Source organism: Dermacentor albipictus, chromosome 10, assembly GCF_038994185.2.
Source record: "Dermacentor albipictus isolate Rhodes 1998 colony chromosome 10, USDA_Dalb.pri_finalv2, whole genome shotgun sequence".
Taxonomy (NCBI): domain Eukaryota; kingdom Metazoa; phylum Arthropoda; class Arachnida; order Ixodida; family Ixodidae; genus Dermacentor; species Dermacentor albipictus.
The window spans coordinates 77485210-77493621 of NC_091830.1; the positions used below are offsets into that span (position 1 = coordinate 77485210).

At 44.3% G+C, this 8412-nt stretch overlaps 2 long non-coding RNA genes across 3 annotated transcripts in view; one reads left to right on the forward strand and one right to left on the reverse strand.

Moving 5' to 3' along the window:
• The window catches only part of LOC139050704 (uncharacterized), a 235648-nt gene that overhangs the window by 143932 nt on the left and 83304 nt on the right, over positions 1 to 8412 (forward strand). The window contains exon 1 of one of the 2 annotated variants that reach the window (XR_011509031.1): positions 4598 to 4671. The exons of the other annotated variant lie outside the window; for it this stretch is intronic. This is a non-coding gene — a long non-coding RNA (uncharacterized lncRNA). Of the gene's footprint in view, positions 1 to 4597; positions 4672 to 8412 lie in introns of those variants that run through there. 2 annotated transcript variants of the gene reach the window in all.
• LOC139050705 (uncharacterized) lies at positions 4326 to 5488 on the reverse strand. Its single transcript, XR_011509032.1, has 3 exons — positions 5175 to 5488; positions 4518 to 4621; positions 4326 to 4411 (listed from the first exon to the last, which is right to left on the reverse strand). It is a non-coding gene; the product is annotated as an uncharacterized lncRNA (long non-coding RNA).

Consider the following 8412-nt stretch of genomic DNA (forward strand, 5'->3'; position numbering starts at 1 on the left):
CAAGCACTTGTGATGAATATACGTCAAAGATGTGATGACAACAGCGAATTTTTTTTTATCTAGCAATGAAACAGAAGAATGGCTGATGAATTTTTCCTTTTGCTTTTAAATCCAGTGCGCTTCCACAATTTCTCTCGCGGTTTGATTCCTATGCCTATACAAAATTTCGGTGCTACTCAAACACGGTGGGCAATGATATTCTTGACAAAGCATACCCAAATGCGTACCAGGGCGACCTTTCAGACTAGATAAGTGTTCCATTATTCTCGTTTTGATGCATCCCGAAGTCTGCGCTACGTATACATGACCACACGTCATAGGAATCTGATAACGTTTTTCACGCAATCAACAAATTGGTTCTTACGCGCATGTCTAACGCTACATGCATTACTGGCATCACCCTTTCTCTCGAACTTATTTTTGACCTTAGAACACACACTACCCATTTTGTTTTTTGCCGAAAACACCACTTTCACTTCGTGACTGCCAGCCAACTTTTTAGGTCTATGTGAAAGGCCGTGAACATACGGAATCTCTGCAACCTTGGAAGCCAAATCATTGTGCCTTTGATTCTTTGTGCATTGTTCTTTATCCTGTATAAGTTTTTTTCATTTTCTCTATCACATGATGCCAGCATCACAGCGAGCGGGTACCCAGCCTTTCTGAACCTAACGACTTGCTCAAGAAATGCAAAGTTTACAGTGTGGTGACATGATTTCATCAACGCTGACCGGAAACATGAAATGCCTATCCCATTCTTCACAAGCCTGGAATTGTTTGAGGCATAGTTCATTAGCGGTTTTCCACCTCGGAGCAAAAATGACCAACACACATGATCCGATAGAAATTCTAACTTAACATCAAGAAACGGTAGCCTATTATCTACCGGTACTTCCGAAGTAAGCCTTGCCCAAAGAATTAAAGGCTTCTACTACCCTATTCCTGAAAGCACCCTTGCCTACGTGACAGCCTAAAATCAAGTATTAATCGACGTCTCTGTATGCCTTATATACTACACCTTCTAAATCTTTTGTCAGGTTTCTGTCTATGCTTCCGAAGAAAATGCTACTAAGGATGGGAGCTACCTTTGACCCGATGCACACACCCCTTGCCTGTAGATATGTTTCACCACAGTATCCTACTAGTGTATTCGCTAAATAAAATGCAGAATTTCAAGAAAAGGTTCAATAGCCATGCTGCAGGTGTTGCAGAATGACACCTCGTGATTCTCGTTTGTTATGCAATCTTTTACACTGCACATCAGGGGCCCGTGCGGTAAGGAATGTTAGAGATCTTGAACATGTAGTCTGAATCCCCAGCTGCGAATTGTATTATCCGATGCCAGAAAATTCACTGGGCTGTCAGCGTTTTTTCAACAAGTACGGATCCTGTACTCCTAAGGAATTGAACCGTTTCTGCAGGAATCCCGCGACCAGAACCTGCCAACACCCTCGCTCGGACACTACTGGCCTAAACGGAATCCCTTCCTTGTGTGTGTTTGCCGTAAGAAATATCTCCAATTTCATTCCTTTTGAGTTCTTTACAAGTGACGCAAGCTTTTCTGGGACGTATTTTTTCAATAGCTCCACCACCTTCTTTTTTACGCTTTCTGCATTCACATCACATTTTCTAAAGCACCTATTCAATGCTAGGAAAGCCTTTTCTAAATAACAGTCATTCGGTACAACCAGAAAACCTTCCCCATCTGCTTAAACCACACGATGATCTCTCTAAACCAAATAGTTAGCAGTCCTATCAACATTAGGCCTGGATCTATCGTTTACCGAAGCTTTGGCCACCACGTCTACACATTGCAGCACACATCGTTCTTTTACTTTCTCTCGTACACTCCTGGCAATGTCCCTTGTGAGTGCTAAACTGTCGACGATGCCGATCTTTGGCTCTACGCAGAATTTTGTCCCCAACGGGAGTACCTTTTGATGCCGTTCTGCCACCGTTGTGCCCCCTAGTCCCATCCATAGTAGCATTTTTTTGGTAAGCTTAGAGAAGTGGCAAAAGATTTAGGAAGGTGTAGTACATGTGGTATACAGGTATGTTGATGCCTACTTGATTTTAGACTGTCACGTAGACAAGGGTGCTTTCTGTAATAGGGCACAGGAATCCTTTGATACTTTGGGCAAGGGTTTGACATTTACTTCGGAAGTACCAGTAGATAAAAGCTATAGTTCCCAATGTTAAGTTAAAATATCTACCGGAACATGTGTGTTCGTCATTCTCGTGCCAGGCTAGAAAACCGCTAACGAACTATGCCCACACCATTCTAGGCTTGGAAAGAATGGAATAGTCAGTTCATGTTTCCGGTCAGCGTTGATATAGGCATGTCACCACACTGTAAACTTTGCATTTCTTCAACAAGTTGATAGGTTGCGAAAGGCCAGGTAGCCGCTCGCTGTGGTGCTTGCGTCATGCGATAGACTAATGAAACAACTTAAACAGGATAAAGAACAATGCACGAAGAATCAAAGGCAGAAGAATTTGACTTCCAAGGTTACAGAGATTCCGTATGTTCACGGCCTTTCACCTAGACTTAGTAAGGTGGCTGGGAATTACGAAGTAAAAGTGGTGTTTTGGGCAAAAAACAAAATAGGTAATGTGTGTTCTAAGGTAAAAATAAGTTCGAAAGCAAGGATGATGCAAAGAATGAATGTAGCTTTAGACATCCACCTAAGAAACAATTTGTTGATTTCGTGAAAAACGTTATCAGATTCCCATGACGTGTGGTCATGTATACATAGGGCAAACTTCTGGATGCATCAACACGAGGCTAAGGGTACGCTTATCTAGTCTGAAAGGTAGCCCTGGTACGTATTTGGCTATGCATTGTCAAGGACACCATTGCTCACCGTGTCTTAGTTGCACCGAAATTTGTATAGGCATAGGAATCAAACCCTGAGGGAAATTGTGGAAGCGCACTGGATTTAAATACAAAAGGAAGCATGCATCAGCCATCCTTCCGTTTGATTGCTGTATAAAGAAAATTCACTGTTGTCATCACATCTTTAATGTATTTTCATCGTAAGTGCTTGTTACATGCGCGTTGATGATCTTATGTGCACCGGGTGGCTTTGGTGCACGGCATTTGATCTCAAGTGTTATATACGCTATAGGCGTGCTGTATGGGTATTTAAGGTATTGTGGGTATTTATTAAGGTATTGTGGGTATTTATTTAAGGTATTGTGGGTATTTAAGCAGGAAGTTCTTCGAAAATAAACCATTTGTTAGAAAGCGCTCGACCTTGCGTTGCTCCTCTTCTTTGTCCCTCTTTGTTTGCGCACAAAAAGTTTTCTTTATTATTAGATGCGTCCTTGACAAAGCTAATCAGATGCTCGGGTACTTATGGCGCAACTTTTCGAAAGCACCGTCTACTCCAAAACTACAGCTTTAGAAAACTCTAACACGCTCGATACTTGAATATGTATCTACAGTATAGGATCCTAGTAGCGTTAATCTCATATCTTCGGTCTACTCGTTTCACTCTTTCTCATTAAAACCGTACCCTGAGTACCTCAATGAAAACTAACCTAGCAGCCATTCCACTAGCTAACCGCCACAAAGCCACCAGTATGTCTTTATTTCATAAATATTTCCACCACACAGCACTTCATCACGAATTCATACTGCGACCTAAGTACATTTTAAACTGCGTTGATCATCGCAGTAAGGTATGAAATTTTTTCATGTTACACGAAGTCTTTCTATCGCTACTTAATCCTCCGTACATCTCGGGAATGGAACCACCTTCCCTCGAGTATAGTAGCCGTCACCAATGGCAAACAATTTCACAAAACATTCGCTAACATTGCTCAGGAGAATCATTACGTTACCAGAACTCAATGCACTTGTTTGGTTGCTTTACTCTGCTACTTCGTAACCGCTCTCCATTTTAATGTCATGTGGCTTTGCGGGTACTTTAAATAAAAGGTACAATAAAATAGGGAAGAGGGGCTGCCAGGGTTTCAGTCAGCATAATTTCCTCAAAATTGCATTATCTACATTTTCATGTAACAACTTAACGTTGTGAGGGAACGTGTGGTACTTGGTGGTAATACCCGTCAAGCTGATTTGCAAAGAGCAAATGACATTGTTTGTGAATTAGCAAGTACGAGCTTACTACGTTGTTTCTCTTCTGGTCGTCATGGCTATAACAATTTGAAAACGAATAAATTGCCACACAACAAGTTACTTCTCCGGTTGTCATAAAACGCCCTTAAATGCAAGTAAACTTGTATGTAAAATTTTAGTATTGCCACTCTATATGGTAAACTTGCATGCATTTCATGGTGAGGCCTGCACTTCAAGAGGACCTGTTGTCATTACGGTGACTGTTGAGCTTCTTATGGTTTGGCGTGGGGAGCTTGCGGACCAATAATCTCGCTTTTGTCTGTCTTCCTAAAAAGGGAAATGATGAAACCATGAGAAACATGCAAGCAATAGTGAAGAAACAGTTAAATAAATGGACAAATCACAGTTCTAGGAGAAGTGTTCAGAAACACACCTTGAGAGAATTCTGACCCAGTGGTGGTACATTTACTGTTTCCTTGTAGGTCCAAAGAAAATAAAGTGCAAAGGGGTGGACAAATATGAGTAGCGCCTTGGAAGCTGTAGCAGAAAGAAAAAAAAGAGCCTCAATTACTATAGCGGAAGTGTCGGTGAGTTTGTGAGTTTTTGATTCATGTGTGACTAAGACCATCGCATAAAACGTTACATGACAGAAAAGCACACACGCACATAACACGGTTTTCAATGTACATTTCTTTCAATCGTCTTCTTGCGTGAGCTGTGCTGAGTGAAGCCTCGATTAGATGAAATTTCTTGCCAGCTGCTAGGTAATAAACACAGTAATTTTGTTCTGTACCAAATGCAGTTAGTCCAACAATCAGAGGAACTACATTTGCACTAATGTGCAGTGAATAATTCGCAGCGTATCATTTATGTAGAAACAGCCAGAACTATTTTTTATTCTTTACGCCGTGTTGGGAACGTTAGAAATGTGGCAAAATGACAAGAGCTTTGTTTTAGTTCACTTTGAAGAGCAATACCTTTGTAATTATTATTTTCCAGTTTTACGAAATGACTACAGCAATCTGCTTTATCAGCCTCGCATGCAAAGAAATTCAAAGTTTGGTTTGTGAAGGAATGCTTTTTTACTCACCGGTGCAGATGCTCAGAGGGTGCAAGGTTAATTCGCATTCGTGGGTAGACCCCAAGCAGACTGTATTTGGTTCCATCGATTATTTTTCCAGCTAGGTAGCACAAATTCTTTTTAAAGCAACAGGTTCTTACGCGGCAAGACCCGGCAGATCCCTAACGACGGAAGCCGTGCAGCCATTATGCCAGTGAAACGTCGCAGGTGATGAAGTCCACCGTCTTTAAACTGGCTGAAAAGTTATTGCTATTTAATAAAACGAACCTGCGTGATGTTGCTCAAAGAAAACGACCACTACGTTGGGAAACATTACCGTCCTACGATTTGAATCGATAAATGGCCCGTACTGCAATCGATACCAGTGGGCTGCTGTAGAGCAGCCGTAAGTGAGGTCTCAGAATCTTTATTAAAGTAACAAAACACAGACTTAATTAACAAATGTCCACTAAAAGCTACCGTCTACTTATTTTGTAACAAAATGTCTTGTTCACTATGTTTGTCAGTTATTATGTGTACTTTTATAGATCAAACATTTCACCGTCTTGAGCGGCCCTAGCAGAACAAATGCCAAGTAGCTCCACTTGCGCGCTTCATGCGGGAATGCGCCGGTGTTGATTTTTCGCCCGCTGTAGCGATAACTGGAACTTGAGAGTGTGCTGGGCCTGGGAGGACGGCATGGAGTTTCGACAGAAGATCCACGCATAAGATTTTTATGCGAAGCATATTACGAGAGCTCAGCCCAGCTCCTCAGGCGCGGCGGTGTCGCCTTCAATGACCTTTGACCCCATGCCATACCACGTGACACCAAGACGTCACGACAGAGGAAAAACGGGGCTTCAACTCGCGCCGTCGCTCGCGGCGTCGCGGCGGTATATAAGCAGCTGCGCTTGTTTCTAGGTGGCTTTGGCTCAACTCTTGCAAGATGGGCTGGGTGGGAATCGAACCAGGGTCTCCGGAGTGTGAGACGGAGACGCTACCACTGAGCCACGAGTACGATGCTTCAAAGCGGTACAAAAGCGCCTCTAGTGAACGCGGTGTTGCTTTAGAAACGAGCTGTTTCTAAGGCTCAGGCGTGCGTCGCTTGCTCAGGCGCACATTTCGTTGCCGTGCCGAACGCTGCGTTGCTCGACGCTCACCGCGTCCAATGCGGGGCACGTAGTCGCTGCGCCGTAGCCCATTGTCTTACACCCCTTGGCGGGTCGACAGGAACGCTATCGCGTTCCCCTCTTGAAGGCGAAGCAGAGTAACGCATGAGTTGTTTCTTCGTCTAGCCGAACCAAATATAGCCAAGCAACAGCAGTTCACCAGGCTAAACAGTGGTTCAACAACTAAAATAAAGGCTAGTATGCTTCGCATCCTGGGCTTAACCTTAGCTAAGCCACAGCCATTTTTTCTACAATGCCGTCCAAGGAGATTGCGTAAATTCGAAGTGTTTCTATCGATGTCTACGGCTCGGCCTTGAATCGGAAATGCTCGTTATCCATTGTGATTGAAGCCGATTTCTAGTTGCGAAACAATCCATATTATCGAATACAACCACATCAATGAGCTTAGCAAACTTTCTGAGGACCTATGAATGTTCATTGAGTGTCTGGTCGACACAAAAGAAGAGCCAGCGCTTTTAAGCAGGTGCGCCAGCAACAATAGCCTTTTAATTGAGTATGTGTCGAGCGCAGTGTACAACGGATTATAGGTCATATTTTCGCATAAAACGTAGTTCAGAGAGTGCTCTGAACTGAAGCATAAACTTCATGTAAGGTATAGCGACAATCGGTGTTACTTGACTAATTCACATACATCCAGTTCCGGCTTCGCGCTATTAGCTAGTCGCTCACAGAACTTCCGGACTAATAGCGACTAATCCTACATTCCAAAAACTGAGTGGTCGAGGGATGAGAACGTAAAATCTGTTCGCACAGCGGCCACTTCGTCGCTCGTTGCCATCGCTCGTTGCTGTCGTGCATGAAATCGCTCTCTTCATGTCTGGGCTTTATTCCACTTGTAGCCGATACACAGTGCCATAGAGTAATAGAAAGTGTACCGCCCCTGGGTGAAAGCCGGCTTTCTCCGCGATGGCGCCACCAGGAGGCACTGTGCTCCCCAGGCGTGCTCAGAATACGTCGTCGACAGCAGCGCGCGCGTTCACATGCCGAGCACAGCGATTCAAATTCAAGTTTGAATGGCAAACGGCGACATAACTTTTCTATAGAATTTCCTACTATTGAATATTTTATTGATACTTTGTGGGTTATTCACGCTATATGTGCTTGCGCATACTCTAGCAGCTCACGTTATGCAGGTGCAGGAAAGCATATAGGCCACACGCTGAAGCTGGGCTTGTGCCCTGGAAACAGGCAACAGCGCCGTGGCAGCTACCAGGGGTGTCGCAACACAGGCATGATGAAGCGAGCTGCAACCGATAAGGTGTCTCGAGTGAAGAGTTTAAAGCTACGGCGGTGATTTCCTACGAAACGGGCGCGTGGTAGAGCGCCGTAGTTGGCGGCATGGTCGCGACATTTGCGAATGCACCCTCTCGAATCTTCGAGCACGGTCTCTGTTTTTATGACGAATCTGTTAGTGCGGCTAGAAAAGATCGAAAGCGTTATACGAGGGTGCCGAAACTCCCTAGATGTCTCTTGGGACACTCGGCCACATGCCGATACTGACGTCCCTTGATAATTTGAAGGTAATGCGCCACTCTGAACTCTGCCGCCTGCGTGCGACCTCCTCGCCTCCACCTCATCGCTTGTGACCTCCCCCCCCCGCCCCTCCTGGGAACCAGTTTTGCACCCGTTTTTCTGCACAGCGATTGGTATCCTTGCCATTTCACTTGGAAATGAGCCAATGGCGCCAAAATTTGACCTAGCGCTCAAATTTTGGCGCCATTTTTCTCCTTAGCTCGGGTGGCTCGGCGTACCGAACATCACAGATTCCTGCGATGTTGAGCTAGCGCTATGACGTTCGGCAGAAAGAAGCCTGAAACTGTTTCGGAAGTTTGTATGACGCCACAGGGAAAGCGTGACGGCTTGCGCATGAAAAGTGGCTGCACAGCATTGTCCAAAACAACCTTGTTCCGACAAATAACAGTGTTGTTTGCGAGGTAAGCCACCTTTCTTATTGCTCGTACCAAAGCATTCCCTAATGGTTCATTTCTTTAAATTATTCTGGCCTACTGATCAGCGTTTATGCTGCGACAATTTCTACGTTGAATAAAAATGGGGGTGTCTTCAGTATGTGGAATATG